Raw genomic sequence first — 18,273 nt, forward strand, 5'->3', positions numbered from 1 at the left:
TATAGTGGACAGTATCTCCGCCTGTTGTAATTGACATCCTAGGGCTGCTGCTGCAAGTGCAGCTACTTTTCATGGGAGAAAGTCTCTATTTCCATTAATAGTATGTGGTGGCTTTGTCCAAACTGAGGCTGTTTACAAATTGGTTCTTAACTTTCTTCTGTAGTCTCGCATAACCCTTTTCGATTTCTTTGACCAATTTGCACTTGCTGCTTGCCCTTTTCGATTTCTTTGACCAATTTGCACATGCTGTTTGCCATATCGCGTGCACCAAGAAGAGGGCATGCAATTGCAGGAAAGGAACTCCTCAACAGGTAATCAAAACTGAAATTGAACGACGACCATTGCAACTTTAGCCAGTAATGGTCCGCTCAGTCAAAGGCACACAGCCTTTGTCCAGCGACTACTCTGGCGTGACTGCAAACGAGCAGTGCTTCTCCAGTCCTCGTTAGTATAGTGGACAGTATCTCCGCCTGTCACGCGGAAGACCGGGGTTCGATTCCCCGACGGGGAGAGTCTTATTGCCTTTGTCCCGGACAGTTGAAATTTCCCGCAATACGTCTTCGGCTTGGTTGAGGAGGCTTGCATTTCCAAATGATGGCCAGAAGAAGTCATCGGGTGTTGTGCCAAAATAGCTCAGTTGGGAGAGCGTTAGACTGAAGATCTAAAGGTCCCTGGTTCGATCCCGGGCTTCGGCATTACACCACCTCTGTCTTGCGAACGATGCCAAGAGTCCCCTAACCTTTTGTTTTTGTACTTAAGACGGTTTGGAAGGTAGTCTCTATGTGTGCCATTCTTTGATTTCAGGTTGTTTTACGGAGCAAGCATGTGTAAGAACTTAGTCAACCCACTGACACAGCTTGAGTGTAAATGTCATCTTAAAATAACAACAATTGTGTTTCTGCCTGATTTCAGGCCAGGGACCTTTCACGTGTGAGGCAAACTTGATAACCGCTACACCACAGATACCGGCGACTTTGACGAGCTACTTCAGAGCGTAGGCAAAAGCAGGCTTTCACATTCAGGCCCGTAGGTAATGTTCCTTTTCAAATGCAGATTGCCGGAGAACGTAGGGGCGTAATTTGACAAGTGATGCATTTTTGTCCAACCTTGAGCGATTAAAAGTAATGGCATCAGAACAGCGTAAGTACACCAGGGGCATGGCCGGGGCCAGTGCTGTTCCAGTCCTCGTTAGTATAGTGGACAGGATCTCCGCCTGTTGTAATTGACATCCTAGGGCTGCTGCTGCAAGTGCAGCTATTTTTCATTGGAGAAAGTCTCTATTTCGATTAATAGTATGTGGTGGCTTTGTCCAAACTGAGGCTGTTTAGAAATTGGTTCTTAACTTTCTTCTGTAGTCTCGCATAACCCTTTTCGATTTCTTTGACCAATTTGCACATGCTGTTTGCCATATCGCGTGCACCAAGAAGAGGGCATGCAATTGCAGGAAAGGAACTCCTCAACAGGTAACTCAAAACTGAAATTGAACGACGACCATTGCAAGCATGTGTAAGAACTTAGTCAACCCACTGACACAGCTTGAGTGTGAATGTCATCTTAAAATAACAACAATTGTGTTTCTGCCTGGTTTCAGGCCAGGGACCTTTCACGTGTGAGGCGAACTTGATAACCGCTACACCACAGAAATCGGCGACTTTGACGAGCTACTTCAGAGCGTAGCTTCCCAGCAAGAAGAATACCACGGTCGTGGAAGTTTACTCCTCAGGGGTTTTGGGATGAAAGGATCTTTATCGAACTTTGTAGTACTAAAACCAAAAGTGCTGCCTTTCTAATTGTTAGAGCTGAGACAACCCCTTTTACAAGGCAATCCACCCAGACTGACTGTGCACATGATAATGGATAGCAAAAGGGTTTCTGCCTGATTTCGAACGAGGGACCTTTATGCATGTTAGGCCAAGGTGATATCCACTACACTACAGAATTTAGCCACGTAGGGTATTACTTTCAGAGGGTAGCATCTAACCACAAAGCGACACATTATCGTGCAAGGTCGACTCTAAGGGGCTTTCCAAAATCCTAGTGCACAATAGGTACTTTCTCAGCTTAATGGGGACCATGCTCATATGTGGAGGCTGATCGGTCCAATGCTAAGCCAGTGTAGCGTGGAGAGGGGATTGAAGCTGTGGTAATTGACATCCTAGGGGTGCTGCTTCAGTGCAGCTGTTTTTCATGGGAGAAACAAAGGCTGTTTAGAAATTGGTTCTTAACAATCTTCTGTAGTCTCGCAAAACCCTTTTTGATTTCTTTGACCAATTTGCACATGCTGTTTGCCATATCGCGTCCAACAAGAAGAGGGCGCGCAATTGTAGTCAACAGATACTCAAAACTGAAATTGAATAACGACCATTGCAACTTTAGCCAGTAATCGTCCGCTCTGTCAAAGACACAGCCTTTTTTCGGCGACTACTCTGGAGTGACTGCAAAAGATCTAACAGGCAAAAGCAGGTTTTCACATTCAGGCCCGTAGGTAACGTTCCTTTTCAAATGCAGATTGACGGAGAACGTAGGAGCGTAATTTGACAATTGATTCATTTTTGTCCAACCTTGAGCGAGTAAAAGTAATGGCATCAGAACGGCGTAACTACACCAGGGGCATGGCCGGGGTCAGTGCTGTTCCAGTCCTCGTTAGTATAGTGGACAGTATCTCCGCCTTTTGTAATTGACATCCTAGGGCTGCTACTGCAAGTGCAGCTATTTTTCATGGGAGAAAGTCTCTATTTCGATTAATAGTATGTGGTGGCTTTGTCCAAACTGAGGCTGTTTAGAAATTGGTTCTTAACTTTCTTCTGTAGTCTCGCATAACCCTTTTCGATTTCTTTGACCAATTTGCACATGCTGTTAGCCATATCGCGTGCACCAAGAAGAGGGCATGCAATTGCAGGAAAGGAACTCCTCAACAGGTAACTCAAAACTGAAATTGAACGACGACCATTGCAAGCATGTGTAAGAACTTAGTCAACCCACTGACACAGCTTGAGTGTTAATGTCATCTTTAAATAACAACAATTGTGTTTCTGCCTGGTTTCAGGCCAGGGACATTTCACGTGTGAGGCGAACTTGATAACCGCTACACCACAGAAATCGGCGACTTTGACGAGCTACTTCAGAGCGTAGCTTCCCAGCAAGAAGAATACCACGGTCGTGGAAGTTTACTCCTCAGGGGTTTTGGGATGAAAGGATCTTTATCGAACTTTGTAGTACTAAAACCAAAAGTGTTGCCTTTCTAATTGTTAGAGCTGAGACAACCCCTTTTACAAGGCAATCCACCCAGACTGACTGTGCACATGATAATGGATAGCAAAAGGGTTTCTGCCTGATTTCGAACGAGGGACCTTTATGCATGTTAGGCCAAGGTGATATCCACTACACTACAGAATTTAGCCACGTAGGGTATTACTTTCAGAGGGTAGCATCTAACCACAAAGCGACACATTATCGTGCAAGGTCGACTCTAAGGGGCTTTCCAAAATCCTAGTGCACAATAGGTACTTTCTCAGCTTAATGGGGACCATGCTCATATGTGGAGGCTGATCGGTCCAATGCTAAGCCAGTGTAGCGTGGAGAGGGGATTGAAGCTGTGGTAATTGACATCCTAGGGGTGCTGCTTCAGTGCAGCTGTTTTTCATGGGAGAAACAAAGGCTGTTTAGAAATTGGTTCTTAACAATCTTCTGTAGTCTCGCAAAACCCTTTTTGATTTCTTTGACCAATTTGCACATGCTGTTTGCCATATCGCGTCCAACAAGAAGAGGGCGCGCAATTGTAGTCAACAGATACTCAAAACTGAAATTGAATAACGACCATTGCAACTTTAGCCAGTAATCGTCCGCTCTGTCAAAGACACAGCCTTTTTTCGGCGACTACTCTGGAGTGACTGCAAAAGATCTAACAGGCAAAAGCAGGTTTTCACATTCAGGCCCGTAGGTAACGTTCCTTTTCAAATGCAGATTGACGGAGAACGTAGGAGCGTAATTTGACAATTGATTCATTTTTGTCCAACCTTGAGCGAGTAAAAGTAATGGCATCAGAACGGCGTAACTACACCAGGGGCATGGCCGGGGTCAGTGCTGTTCCAGTCCTCGTTAGTATAGTGGACAGTATCTCCGCCTTTTGTAATTGACATCCTAGGGCTGCTACTGCAAGTGCAGCTATTTTTCATGGGAGAAAGTCTCTATTTCGATTAATAGTATGTGGTGGCTTTGTCCAAACTGAGGCTGTTTAGAAATTGGTTCTTAACTTTCTTCTGTAGTCTCGCATAACCCTTTTCGATTTCTTTGACCAATTTGCACATCCTGATTGCCATATCGCGTGCACCAAGAAGAGGGCATGCAATTGCAGGAAAGGAACTCCTCAACAGGTACTCAAAACTGAAATTGAACGACGACCATTGCAAGCATGTGTAAGTACTTAGTCAACCCACTGACACAGCTTGAGTGTGAATGTCATCTTAAAATAACAACAATTGTGTTTCTGCCTGGTTTCAGGCCAGGGACCTTTCACGTGTGAGGCGAACTTGATAAACGCTACACCACAGAAATCGGCGACTTTGACGAGCTACTTCAGAGCGTAGCTTCCCAGCAAGAAGAATACCACGGTCGTGGAAGTTTACTCCTCAGGGGTTTTGGGATGAAAGGATCTTTATCGAACTTTGTAGTACTAAAACCAAAAGTGTTGCCTTTCTAATTGTTAGAGCTGAGACAACCCCTTTTACAAGGCAATCCACCCAGACTGACTGTGCACATGATAATGGATAGCAAAAGGGTTTCTGCCTGATTTCGAACGAGGGACCTTTATGCATGTTAGGCCAAGGTGATATCCACTACACTACAGAATTTAGCCACGTAGGGTATTACTTTCAGAGGGTAGCATCTAACCACAAAGCGACACATTATCGTGCAAGGTCGACTCTAAGGGGCTTTCCAAAATCCTAGTGCACAATAGGTACTTTCTCAGCTTAATGGGGACCATGCTCATATGTGGAGGCTGATCGGTCCAATGCTAAGCCAGTGTAGCGTGGAGAGGGGATTGAAGCTGTGGTAATTGACATCCTAGGGGTGCTGCTTCAGTGCAGCTGTTTTTCATGGGAGAAACAAAGGCTGTTTAGAAATTGGTTCTTAACAATCTTCTGTAGTCTCGCAAAACCCTTTTTGATTTCTTTGACCAATTTGCACATGCTGTTTGCCATATCGCGTCCAACAAGAAGAGGGCGCGCAATTGTAGTCAACAGATACTCAAAACTGAAATTGAATAACGACCATTGCAACTTTAGCCAGTAATCGTCCGCTCTGTCAAAGACACAGCCTTTTTTCGGCGACTACTCTGGAGTGACTGCAAAAGATCTAACAGGCAAAAGCAGGTTTTCACATTCAGGCCCGTAGGTAACGTTCCTTTTCAAATGCAGATTGACGGAGAACGTAGGAGCGTAATTTGACAATTGATTCATTTTTGTCCAACCTTGAGCGAGTAAAAGTAATGGCATCAGAACGGCGTAACTACACCAGGGGCATGGCCGGGGGCAGTGCTGTTCCAGTCCTCGTTAGTATAGTGGACAGTATCTCCGCCTTTTGTAATTGACATCCTAGGGCTGCTACTGCAAGTGCAGCTATTTTTCATGGGAGAAAGTCTCTATTTCGATTAATAGTATGTGGTGGCTTTGTCCAAACTGAGGCTGTTTAGAAATTGGTTCTTAACTTTCTTCTGTAGTCTCGCATAATCCTTTTCGATTTCTTTGACCAATTTGCACTTGCTGCTTGCCCTTTTCGATTTCTTTGACCAATTTGCACATCCTGTTTGCCATATCGCGTGCACCAAGAAGAGGGCATGCAATTGCAGGAAAGGAACTCCTCAACAGGTACTCACAACTGAAATTGAACGACGACCATTGCAACTTTAGCCAGTAATGGTCCGCTCAGTCAAAGGCACACAGCCTTTGTCCAGCGACTACTCTGGCGTCACTGCAAACGAGCAGTGCTTTTCCAATCCTTGTTAGTATAGTGGACAGTATCTCCGCCTGTCACGCGGAAGACCGGGGTTCGATTCCCCGACGGGGAGAGTCTTATTGCCTTTGTCCCGGACAGTTGAAATTTCCCGCAATACGTCTTCGGCTAGGTTGAGGAGGCTTGCATTTGCAAATGATGGCCAGAAGAAGTCATCGGGTGTTGTGCCAAAATAGCTCAGTTGGGAGAGCGTTAGACTGAAGATCTAAAGGTCCCTGGTTCGATCCCGGGCTTCGGCATTACACCACCTCCGTCTAGCGAACGATGCCAAGAGTCCCCTAACCTTTTGTTTTTGTACTTAAGACGGTTTGGAAGGTAGTCTCTATGTGTGCCATTCTGTGATTTCAGGTTGTTTTACGGAGCAAGCATGTGTAAGAACTTAGTCAACCCACTGACACAGCTTGAGTGTAAATGTCATCTTAAAATAACAACAATTGTGTTTCTGCCTGATTTCAGGCCAGGGACCTTTCACGTGTGAGGCAAACTTGATAACCGCTACACCACAGATACCGGCGACTTTGACGAGCTACTTCAGAGCGTAGCTTCCCAGCAAGAAGAATACCACGGTCGTGGAAGTTTACTCCTCAGGGGTTTTGGGATGAAAGGATCTTTATCGAACTTTGTAGTACTAAAACCAAAAGTGTTGCCTTTCTAATTGTTAGAGCTGAGACAACCCCTTTTACAAGGCAATCCACCCAGACTGACTGTGCACATGAGAAAGGATAGCAAAAGGGTTTCTGCCTGATTTCGAACGAGTGACCTTTATGCATGTTAGGCCAAGGTGATATCCACTACACTACAGAATTTAGCCACGTAGGGTATTACTTTCAGAGGGTAGCATCTAAGCACAAAGCGACACATTATCGTGCAAGGTCGACTCTAAGGGGTTTTCCAAAATCCTAGTGCACAATAGGTACTTTCTCAGCTTAATGGGGACCATGCTCATATGTGGAGGCTGATCGGTCCAATGCTAAGCCAGTGTAGCGTGGAGAGGGGATTGAAGCTGTGGTAATTGACATCCTTGGGCTGCTTCTTCAGTGCAACTGTTTTTCATGGGAGAAACAAAGGCTGTTTAGAAATTGGTTCTTAACAATCTTCTGTAGTCTCGCAAAACCCTTTTTGATTTCTTTGACCAATTTGCACATGCTGTTTGCCATATCGCGTCCAACAAGAAGAGGGCGCGCAATTGTAGTCAACAGATACTCAAAACTGAAATTGAATAACGACCATTGCAACTTTAGCCAGTAATCGTCCGCTCTGTCAAAGACACAGCCTTTTTTCGGCGACTACTCTGGAGTGACTGCAAAAGATCTAACAGGCAAAAGCAGGTTTTCACATTCAGGCCCGTAGGTAACGTTCCTTTTCAAATGCAGATTGACGGAGAACGTAGGAGCGTAATTTGACAATTGATTCATTTTTGTCCAACCTTGAGCGAGTAAAAGTAATGGCATCAGAACGGCGTAACTACACCAGGGGCATGGCCGGGGGCAGTGCTGTTCCAGTCCTCGTTAGTATAGTGGACAGTATCTCCGCCTTTTGTAATTACATCCTAGGGCTGCTGCTGCAAATGCAGCTATTTTTCATGGGAGAAAGTCTCTATTTCAATTAATAGTATGTGGTGGCTTTGTCCAAACTGAGGCTGTTTAGAAATTGGTTCTTAACTTTCTTCTGTAGTCTCGCAAAACCCTTTTCGATTTCTTTGACCAATTTGCACTTGCTGCTTGCCCTTTTCGATTTCTTTGACCAATTTGCACATGCTGTTTGCCATATCGCGTGCACCAAGAAGAGGGCATGCAATTGCAGGAAAGGAACTCCTCAACAGGTACTCAAAACTGAAATTGAACGACGACCATTGCAACTTTAGCCAGTAATGGTCCGCTCAGTCAAAGGCACACAGCCTTTGTCCAGCGACTACTCTGGCGTGACTGCAAACGAACAGTGCTTTTCCAGTCCTCGTTAGTATAGTGGACAGTATCTCCGCCTGTCACGCGGAAGACCGGGGTTCGATTCCCCGACGGGGAGAGTCTTTTTGCCTTTGTCCCGGACAGTTGAAATTTCCCGCAATACGTCTTCGGCTAGGTTGAGGAGGCTTGCATTTGCAAATGATGGCCAGAAGAAGTCATCGGTTGTTGTGCCGAAATAGCTCAGTTGGGAGAGCGTTAGACTGAAGATCTAAAGGTCCCTGGTTCGATCCTGGGTTTCGGCATTACACCACCTCTGTCTTGCGTACGATGCCAAGAGTCCCGTAACCTTTTGTTTTTGTACTTAAGACGGTTTGGAAGGTAGTCTCTATGTGTGCCATTCTGTGATTTCAGGTTGTTTTACGGAGCAAGCATGTGTAAGAACTTAGTCAACCCACTGACACAGCTTGAGTGTAAATGTCATCTTAAAATAACAACAATTGTGTTTCTGCCTGATTTCAGGCCAGGGACCTTTCACGTGTGAGGCAAACTTGATAACCGCTACACCACAGATACCGGCGACTTTGACGAGCTACTTCAGAGCGTAGGCAAAAGCAGGCTTTCACATTCAGGCCCGTAGGTAACGTTCCTTTTCAAATGCAGATTGCCGGAGAACGTAGGGGCGTAATTTGACAAGTGATGCATTTGTGTCCAACCTTGAGCGATTAAAAGTAATGGCATCAGAACAGCGTAAGTACACCAGGGGCATGGCCGGGGCCAGTGCTGTTCCAGTCCTCGTTAGTATAGTGGACAGGATCTCCGCCTGTTGTAATTGACATCCTAGGGCTGCTGCTGCAAGTGCAGCTATTTTTCATTGGAGAAAGTCTCTATTTCGATTAATAGTATGTGGTGGCTTTGTCCAAACTGAGGCTGTTTAGAAATTGGTTCTTAACTTTCTTCTGTAGTCTCGCATAACCCTTTTCGATTTCTTTGACCAATTTGCACATGCTGTTTGCCATATCGCGTGCACCAAGAAGAGGGCATGCAATTGCAGGAAAGGAACTCCTCAACAGGTAACTCAAAACTGAAATTGAACGACGACCATTGCAAGCATGTGTAAGAACTTAGTCAACCCACTGACACAGCTTGAGTGTGAATGTCATCTTAAAATAACAACAATTGTGTTTCTGCCTTGTTTCAGGCCAGGGACCTTTCACGTGTGAGGCGAACTTGATAACCGCTACACCACAGAAATCGGCGACTTTGACGAGCTACTTCAGAGCGTAGCTTCCCAGCAAGAAGAATACCACGGTCGTGGAAGTTTACTCCTCAGGGGTTTTGGGATGAAAGGATCTTTATCGAACTTTGTAGTACTAAAACCAAAAGTGTTGCCTTTCTAATTGTTAGAGCTGAGACAACCCCTTTTACAAGGCAATCCACCCAGACTGACTGTGCACATGATAATGGATAGCAAAAGGGTTTCTCCCTGATTTCTAACGAGGGACCTTTATGCATGTTAGGCCAAGGTGATATCCACTACACTACAGAATTTAGCCACGTAGGGTATTACTTTCAGAGGGTAGCATCTAACCACAAAGCGACACATTATCGTGCAAGGTCGACTCTAAGGGGCTTTCCAAAATCCTAGTGCACAATAGGTACTTTCTCAGCTTAATGGGGACCATGCTCATATGTGGAGGCTGATCGGTCCAATGCTAAGCCAGTGTAGCGTGGAGAGGGGATTGAAGCTGTGGTAATTGACATCCTAGGGGTGCTGCTTCAGTGCAGCTGTTTTTCATGGGAGAAACAAAGGCTGTTTAGAAATTGGTTCTTAACAATCTTCTGTAGTCTCGCAAAACCCTTTTTGATTTCTTTGACCAATTTGCACATGCTGTTTGCCATATCGCGTCCAACAAGAAGAGGGCGCGCAATTGTAGTCAACAGATACTCAAAACTGAAATTGAATAACGACCATTGCAACTTTAGCCAGTAATCGTCCGCTCTGTCAAAGACACAGCCTTTTTTCGGCGACTACTCTGGAGTGACTGCAAAAGATCTAACAGGCAAAAGCAGGTTTTCACATTCAGGCCCGTAGGTAACGTTCCTTTTCAAATGCAGATTGACGGAGAACGTAGGAGCGTAATTGGACAATTGATTCATTTTTGTCCAACCTTGAGCGAGTAAAAGTAATGGCATCAGAACGGCGTAACTACACCAGGGGCATGGCCGGGGGCAGTGCTGTTCCAGTCCTCGTTAGTATAGTGGACAGTATCTCCGCCTTTTGTAATTGACATCCTAGGGCTGCTGCTGCAAGTGCAGCTATTTTTCATGGGAGAAAGTCTCTATTTCGATTAATAGTATGTGGTGGCTTTGTCCAAACTGAGGCTGTTTAGAAATTGGTTCTTAACTTTCTTCTGTAGTCTCGCATAACCCTTTTCGATTTCTTTGACCAATTTGCACATGCTGTTTGCCATATCGTGTGCACCAAGAAGAGGGCATGCAATTGCAGGAAAGGAACTCCTCAACAGGTAACTCAAAACTGAAATTGAACGACGACCATTGCAAGCATGTGTAAGAACTTAGTCAACCCACTGACACAGCTTGAGTGTGAATGTCATCTTAAAATAACAACAATTGTGTTTCTGCCTGGTTTCAGGCCAGGGACCTTTCACGTGTGAGGCGAACTTGATAACCGCTACACCACAGAAATCGGCGACTTTGACGAGCTACTTCAGAGCGTAGCTTCCCAGCAAGAAGAATACCACGGTCGTGGAAGTTTACTCCTCAGGGGTTTTGGGATGAAAGGATCTTTATCGAACTTTGTAGTACTAAAACCAAAAGTGTTGCCTTTCTAATTGTTAGAGCTGAGACAACCCCTTTTACAAGGCAATCCACCCAGACTGACTGTGCACATGATAATGGATAGCAAAAGGGTTTCTGCCTGATTTCGAACGAGGGACCTTTATGCATGTTAGGCCAAGGTGATATCCACTACACTACAGAATTTAGCCACGTAGGGTATTACTTTCAGAGGGTAGCATCTAACCACAAAGCGACACATTATCGTGCAAGGTCGACTCTAAGGGGCTTTCCAAAATCCTAGTGCACAATAGGTACTTTCTCAGCTTAATGGGGACCATGCTCATATGTGGAGGCTGATCGGTCCCATGCTAAGCCAGTGTAGCGTGGAGAGGGGATTGAAGCTGTGGAAATTGACATCCTAGGGCTGCTGCTTCAGTGCAGCTGTTTTTCATGGGAGAAACAAAGGCTGTTTAGAAATTGGTTCTTAACAATCTTCTGTAGTCTCGCAAAACCCTTTTTGATTTCTTTGACCAATTTGCACATGCTGTTTGCCATATCGCGTCCAACAAGAAGAGGGCGCGCAATTGTAGTCAACAGATACTCAAAACTGAAATTGAATAACGACCATTGCAACTTTAGCCAGTAATCGTCCGCTCTGTCAAAGACACAGCCTTTTTTCGGCGACTACTCTGGAGTGACTGCAAAAGATCTAACAGGCAAAAGCAGGTTTTCACATTCAGGCCCGTAGGTAACGTTCCTTTTCAAATGCAGATTGACGGAGAACGTAGGAGCGTAATTTGACAATTGATTCATTTTTGTCCAACCTTGAGCGAGTAAAAGTAATGGCATCAGAACGGCGTAACTACACCAGGGGCATGGCCGGGGGCAGTGCTGTTCCAGTCCTCGTTAGTATAGTGGACAGTATCTCCGCCTTTTGTAATTGACATCCTAGGGCTGCTGCTGCAAATGCAGCTATTTTTCATGGGAGAAAGTCTCTATTTCAATTAATAGTATGTGGTGGCTTTGTCCAAACTGAGGCTGTTTAGAAATTGGTTCTTAACTTTCTTCTGTAGTCTCGCATAACCCTTTTCGATTTCTTTGACCAATTTGCACTTGCTGCTTGCCCTTTTCGATTTCTTTGACCAATTTGCACATGCTGTTTGCCATATCGCGTGCACCAAGAAGAGGGCATGCAATTGCAGGAAAGGAACTCCTCAACAGGTACTCAAAACTGAAATTGAACGACGACCATTGCAACTTTAGCCAGTAATGGTCCGCTCAGTCAAAGGCACACAGCCTTTGTCCAGCGACTACTCTGGCGTGACTGCAAACGAACAGTGCTTTTCCAGTCCTCGTTAGTATAGTGGACAGTATCTCCGCCTGTCACGCGGAAGACCGGGGTTGGATTCCCCGACGGGGAGAGTCTTTTTGCCTTTGTCCCGGACAGTTGAAATTTCCCGCAATACGTGTTCGGCTTGGTTGAGGAGGCTTGCATTTCCAAATGATGGCCAGAAAAAGTCATCGGTTGTTGTGCCAAAATAGCTCAGTTGGGAGAGCGTTAGACTGAAGATCTAAAGGTCCCTGGTTCGATCCCGGGCTTCGGCATTACACCACCTCTGTCTTGCGTACGATGCCAAGAGTCCCCTAACCTTTTGTTTTTGTACTTAAGACGGTTTGGAAGGTAGTCTCTATGTGTGCCATTCTGTGATTTCAGGTTGTTTTATGGAGCAAGCATGTGTAAGAACTTAGTCAACCCACTGACACAGCTTGAGTGTAAATGTCATCTTAAAATAACAACAATTGTGTTTCTGCCTGATTTCAGGCCAGGGACCTTTCACGTGTGAGGCAAACTTGATAACCGCTACACCACAGATACCGGCGACTTTGACGAGCTACTTCAGAGCGTAGCTTCCCAGCAAGAAGAATACCACGGTCGTGGAAGTTTACTCCTCAGGGGTTTTGGGATGAAAGGATCTTTATTGAACTTTGTAGTACTAAAACCAAAAGTGTTGCCTTTCTAATTGTTAGAGCTGAGACAACCCCTTTTACAAGGCAATCCACCCAGACTGACTGTGCACATGAGAAAGGATAGCAAAAGGGTTTCTGCCTGATTTCGAACGAGTGACCTTTATGCATGTTAGGCCAAGGTGATATCCACTACACTACAGAATTTAGCCACGTAGGGTATTACTTTCAGAGGGTAGCATCTAAGCACAAAGCGACACATTATCGTGCAAGGTCGACTCTAAGGGGCTTTCCAAAATCCTAGTGCACAATAGGTACTTTCTCAGCTTAATGGGGACCATGCTCATATGTGGAGGCTGATCGGTCCAATGCTAAGCCAGTGTAGCGTGGAGAGGGGATTGAAGCTGTGGTAATTGACATCCTAGGGCTGCTTCTTCAGTGCAACTGTTTTTCATGGGAGAAACAAAGGCTGTTTAGAAATTGGTTCTTAACAATCTTATGTAGTCTCGCAAAACCCTTTTTGATTTCTTTGACCAATTTGCACATGCTGTTTGCCATATCGCGTCCAACAAGAAGAGGGCGCGCAATTGTAGTCAACAGATACTCAAAACTGAAATTGAATAACGACCATTGCAACTTTAGCCAGTAATCGTCCGCTCTGTCAAAGACACAGCCTTTTTTCGGCGACTACTCTGGAGTGACTGCAAAAGATCTAACAGGCAAAAGCAGGTTTTCACATTCAGGCCCGTAGGTAACGTTCCTTTTCAAATGCAGATTGACGGAGAACGTAGGAGCGTAATTTGACAATTGATTCATTTTTGTCCAACCTTGAGCGAGTAAAAGTAATGGCATCAGAACGGCGTAACTACACCAGGGGCATGGCCGGGGGCAGTGCTGTTCCAGTCCTCGTTAGTATAGTGGACAGTATCTCCACCTGTTGTAATTGACATCCTAGGGCTGCTGCTGCAAGTGCAGCTATTTTTCATGGGAGAAAGTCTCTATTTCGATTAATAGTATGTGGTGGTTTTGTCCAAACTGAGGCTGTTTACAAATTGGTTCTTAACTTTCTTCTGTAGTCTCGCATAATCCTTTTCGATTTCTTTGACCAATTTGCACTTGCTGCTTGCCCTTTTCGATTTGTTTGACCAATTTGCACATCCTGTTTGCCATATCGCGTGCACCAAGAAGAGGGCATGCAATTGCAGGAAAGGAACTCCTCAACAGGTACTCACAACTGAAATTGAACGACGACCATTGCAACTTTAGCCAGTAATGGTCCGCTCAGTCAAAGGCACACAGCCTTTGTCCAGCGACTACTCTGGCGTGACTGCAAACGAGCAGTGCTTTTCCAGTCCTCGTTAGTATAGTGGACAGTATCTCCGCCTGTCACGCGGAAGACCGGGGTTCGATTCCCCGACGGGGAGAGTCTTTTTGCCTTTGTCCCGGACAGTTGAAATTTCCCGCAATACGTCTTCGGCTAGGTTGAGGAGGCTTGCATTTGCAAATGATGGCCAGAAGAAGTCATCGGTTGTTGTGCCGAAATAGCTCAGTTGGGAGAGCGTTAGACTGAAGATCTAAAGGTCCCTGGTTCGATCCTGGGTTTCGGCATTACACCACCTCTGTCTTGCGTACGATGCCAAGAGTCCCGTAACCTTTTGTTTTTGTACTTAAGACGGTTTGGAAGGTAGTCTCTATGTGTGCCATTCTGTGATTTCAGGTTGTTTTACGGAGCAAGCATGTGTAAGAACTTAGTCAACCCACTGACACAGCTTGAGTGTAAATGTCATCTTAAAATAACAACAATTGTGTTTCTGCCTGATTTCAGGCCAGGGACCTTTCACGTGTGAGGCAAACTTGATAACCGCTACACCACAGATACCGGCGACTTTGACGAGCTACTTCAGAGCGTAGGCAAAAGCAGGCTTTCACATTCAGGCCCGTAGGTAACGTTCCTTTTCAAATGCAGATTGCCGGAGAACGTAGGGGCGTAATTTGACAAGTGATGCATTTGTGTCCAACCTTGAGCGATTAAAAGTAATGGCATCAGAACAGCGTAAGTACACCAGGGGCATGGCCGGGGCCAGTGCTGTTCCAGTCCTCGTTAGTATAGTGGACAGGATCTCCGCCTGTTGTAATTGACATCCTAGGGCTGCTGCTGCAAGTGCAGCTATTTTTCATTGGAGAAAGTCTCTATTTCGATTAATAGTATGTGGTGGCTTTGTCCAAACTGAGGCTGTTTAGAAATTGGTTCTTAACTTTCTTCTGTAGTCTCGCATAACCCTTTTCGATTTCTTTGACCAATTTGCACATGCTGTTTGCCATATCGCGTGCACCAAGAAGAGGGCATGCAATTGCAGGAAAGGAACTCCTCAACAGGTAACTCAAAACTGAAATTGAACGACGACCATTGCAAGCATGTGTAAGAACTTAGTCAACCCACTGACACAGCTTGAGTGTGAATGTCATCTTAAAATAACAACAATTGTGTTTCTGCCTGGTTTCAGGTCAGGGACCTTTCACGTGTGAGGCGAACTTGATAACCGCTACACCACAGAAATCGGCGACTTTGACGAGCTACTTCAGAGCGTAGCTTCCCAGCAAGAAGAATACCACGGTCGTGGAAGTTTACTCCTCAGGGGTTTTGGGATGAAAGGATCTTTATCGAACTTTGTAGTACTAAAACCAAAAGTGTTGCCTTTCTAATTGTTAGAGCTGAGATAACCCCTTTTACAAGGCAATCCACCCAGACTGACTGTGCACATGATAATGGATAGCAAAAGGGTTTCTGCCTGATTTCGAACGAGGGACCTTTATGCATGTTAGGCCAAGGTGATATCCACTACACTACAGAATTTAGCCACGTAGGGTATTACTTTCAGAGGGTAGCATCTAACCACAAAGCGACACATTAATGTGCAAGGTCGACTCTAAGGGGCTTTCCAAAATCCTAGTGCACAATAGGTACTTTCTCAGCTTAATGGGGACCATGCTCATATGTGGAGGCTGATCGGTCCAATGCTAAGCCAGTGTAGCGTGGAGAGGGGATTGAAGCTGTGGTAATTGACATCCTAGGGGTGCTGCTTCAGTGCAGCTGTTTTTCATGGGAGAAACAAAGGCTGTTTAGAAATTGGTTCTTAACAATCTTCTGTAGTCTCGCAAAACCCTTTTTGATTTCTTTGACCAATTTGCACATGCTGTTTGCCATATCGCGTCCAACAAGAAGAGGGCGCGCAATTGTAGTCAACAGATACTCAAAACTGAAATTGAATAACGACCATTGCAACTTTAGCCAGTAATCGTCCGCTCTGTCAAAGACACAGCCTTTTTTCGGCGACTACTCTGGAGTGACTGCAAAAGATCTAACAGGCAAAAGCAGGTTTTCACATTCAGGCCTGTAGGTAACGTTCCTTTTCAAATGCAGATTGACGGAGAACGTAGGAGCGTAATTTGACAATTGATTCATTTTTGTCCAACCTTGAGCGAGTAACAGTAATGGCATCAGAACGGCGTAACTACACCAGGGGCATGGCCGGGGGCAGTGCTGTTCCAGTCCTCGTTAGTATAGTGGACAGTATCTCCACCTGTTGTAATTGACATCCTAGGGCTGCTACTGCAAGTGCAGCTATTTTTCATGGGAGAAAGTCTCTATTTCGATTAATAGTATGTGGTGGCTTTGTCCAAACTGAGGCTGTTTAGAAATTGGTTCTTAACTTTCTTCTGTAGTCTCGCATAATCCTTTTCGATTTCTTTGACCAATTTGCACTTGCTGCTTGCCCTTTTCGATTTCTTTGACCAATTTGCACATCCTGTTTGCCATATCGCGTGCACCAAGAAGAGGGCATGCAATTGCAGGAAAGGAACTCCTCAACAGGTACTCACAACTGAAATTGAACGACGACCATTGCAACTTTAGCCAGTAATGGTCCTAATGGTACTTTCTCAGCTTAATCGGGACCATGCTCATATGTGGAGGCTGATCGGTCCAATGCTAAGCCAGTGTAGCGTGGAGAGGGGATTGAAGCTGTGGTAATTGACATCATAGGGGTGCTGCTTCAGTGCAGCTGTTTTTCATGGGAGAAACAAAGGCTGTTTAGAAATTGGTTCTTAACAATCTTCTGTAGTCTCGCAAAACCCTTTTTGATTTCTTTGACCAATTTGCACATGCTGTTTGCCATCTCGCGTCCAACAAGAAGAGGGCGCGCAATTGTAGTCAACAGATACTCAAAACTGAAATTGAATAACGACCATTGCAACTTTAACCAGTAATCGTCCGCTCTGTCAAAGACACAGCCTTTTTTCGGCGACTACTCTGGAGTGACTGCAAAAGATCTAACAGGCAAAAGCAGGTTTTCACATACAGGCCCGTAGGTAACGTTCCTTTTCAAATGCAGATTGAAGGAGAACGTAGGAGCGTAATTTGACAATTGATTCATTTTTGTCCAACCTTGAGCGAGTAACAGTAATGGCATCAGAACGGCGTAACTACACCAGGGGCATGGCCGGGGGCAGTGCTGTTCCAGTCCTCGTTAGTATAGTGGACAGTATCTCCGCCTGTTGTAATTGACATCCTAGGGCTGCTACTGCAAGTGCAGCTATTTTTCATGGGAGAAAGTCTCTATTTCGATTAATAGTATGTGGTGGCTTTGTCCAAACTGAGGCTGTTTAGAAATTGGTTCTTAACTTTCTTCTGTAGTCTCGCATAACCCTTTTCGATTTCTTTGACCAATTTGCACTTGCTGTTTGCCATATCGCGTGCACCAAGAAGAGGGCATGCAATTGCAGGAAAGGGACTCCTCAACAGGTACTCAAAACTGAAATTGAACGACGACCATTGCAACTTTAGCCAGTAATGGTCCGCTTAGTCAAAGGCACACAGCCTTTGTCCATCGACTGCTCTGGGGTGACTGCAAACGTGCAGTGCCTTTCCAGTCCTCGTTAGTATAGTGGACAGTATCTCCGCCTGTCACGCGGAAGACCGGGGTTCGATTCCCCGACGGGGAGAATCTTTTTGCCTTTCTCCGGGACAGTTGAAATTTCCCGCAATGCGTCTTCTGCTTAGGTGAGGAGGCTTGAACAGTTTCTTCGAGACAATTTGATTCATTTCATTAATGTGTGCATATTGACAAGTTTGAGATTGGGTGATCATGTAGCAAACTATAAAATTGTCAATACAAGGAAGTTTGGGTACATCTAAGCACTGTGTCACTCTTATCTCTGTGTGATGTTCATTGCATCTATCCAGATGAACTGTAACTTGTATAACATCAAAGTCTATGAATTCATCCAGATAAGCATTAGTGGACAACAGGTTGTTCCCCACCATTGACTAATGTGGGAGAATGGACCCAATGTGTTTTCCAAGTGTCAGCTGTTGACCCTAAAATCAAGCATTTGTCAGAAGTGGGATTCGAACCCACGCCTCCAGGAGAGACTGCGACCTGAACGCAGCGCCTTAGACCGCTCGGCCATCCTGACAACAGAACTGGGGTTGTTTGGTACTCCAAAGAAATCCGCACAACAGAAAGAACTGTTGCCAAAGTTGCCTGCATTTATTGCACATTAAAACCTGAGACTAGCAACACAGCTCAAAGGA

General features: G+C 45.2%; 11 non-coding genes across 11 annotated transcripts; 10 read left to right on the plus strand and 1 right to left on the minus strand.

The window, feature by feature from the left end:
* Positions 1-439: 439 nt before the first annotated feature.
* trnad-guc (transfer RNA aspartic acid (anticodon GUC)) lies at positions 440-511 on the plus strand. The gene has a single exon. It is a non-coding gene; the product is annotated as a tRNA-Asp (tRNA).
* Positions 512-622: 111 nt separating this feature from the next.
* On the plus strand, positions 623-695 carry trnaf-gaa (transfer RNA phenylalanine (anticodon GAA)). Its single transcript has one exon. It is a non-coding gene; the product is annotated as a tRNA-Phe (tRNA).
* Positions 696-5,995: 5,300 nt separating this feature from the next.
* On the plus strand, positions 5,996-6,067 carry trnad-guc (transfer RNA aspartic acid (anticodon GUC)). Its single transcript has one exon. It is a non-coding gene; the product is annotated as a tRNA-Asp (tRNA).
* A 111-nt stretch (positions 6,068-6,178) lies between these two features.
* trnaf-gaa (transfer RNA phenylalanine (anticodon GAA)) lies at positions 6,179-6,251 on the plus strand. The gene has a single exon. It is a non-coding gene; the product is annotated as a tRNA-Phe (tRNA).
* A 1,711-nt stretch (positions 6,252-7,962) lies between these two features.
* On the plus strand, positions 7,963-8,034 carry trnad-guc (transfer RNA aspartic acid (anticodon GUC)). Its single transcript has one exon. It is a non-coding gene; the product is annotated as a tRNA-Asp (tRNA).
* A 111-nt stretch (positions 8,035-8,145) lies between these two features.
* On the plus strand, positions 8,146-8,218 carry trnaf-gaa (transfer RNA phenylalanine (anticodon GAA)). The gene has a single exon. It is a non-coding gene; the product is annotated as a tRNA-Phe (tRNA).
* Positions 8,219-12,247: 4,029 nt separating this feature from the next.
* Positions 12,248-12,320, plus strand: trnaf-gaa (transfer RNA phenylalanine (anticodon GAA)). The gene has a single exon. It is a non-coding gene; the product is annotated as a tRNA-Phe (tRNA).
* A 1,712-nt stretch (positions 12,321-14,032) lies between these two features.
* On the plus strand, positions 14,033-14,104 carry trnad-guc (transfer RNA aspartic acid (anticodon GUC)). Its single transcript has one exon. It is a non-coding gene; the product is annotated as a tRNA-Asp (tRNA).
* A 111-nt stretch (positions 14,105-14,215) lies between these two features.
* Positions 14,216-14,288, plus strand: trnaf-gaa (transfer RNA phenylalanine (anticodon GAA)). Its single transcript has one exon. It is a non-coding gene; the product is annotated as a tRNA-Phe (tRNA).
* A 3,321-nt stretch (positions 14,289-17,609) lies between these two features.
* On the plus strand, positions 17,610-17,681 carry trnad-guc (transfer RNA aspartic acid (anticodon GUC)). Its single transcript has one exon. It is a non-coding gene; the product is annotated as a tRNA-Asp (tRNA).
* Positions 17,682-18,072: 391 nt separating this feature from the next.
* Positions 18,073-18,155, minus strand: trnal-cag (transfer RNA leucine (anticodon CAG)). Its single transcript has one exon. It is a non-coding gene; the product is annotated as a tRNA-Leu (tRNA).
* Positions 18,156-18,273: the final 118 nt, after the last annotated feature.

This window comes from Channa argus, chromosome 2 (genome assembly GCF_033026475.1).
Source record: "Channa argus isolate prfri chromosome 2, Channa argus male v1.0, whole genome shotgun sequence".
In the NCBI taxonomy this organism is placed as follows: Eukaryota; Metazoa; Chordata; class Actinopteri; order Anabantiformes; family Channidae; genus Channa; species Channa argus.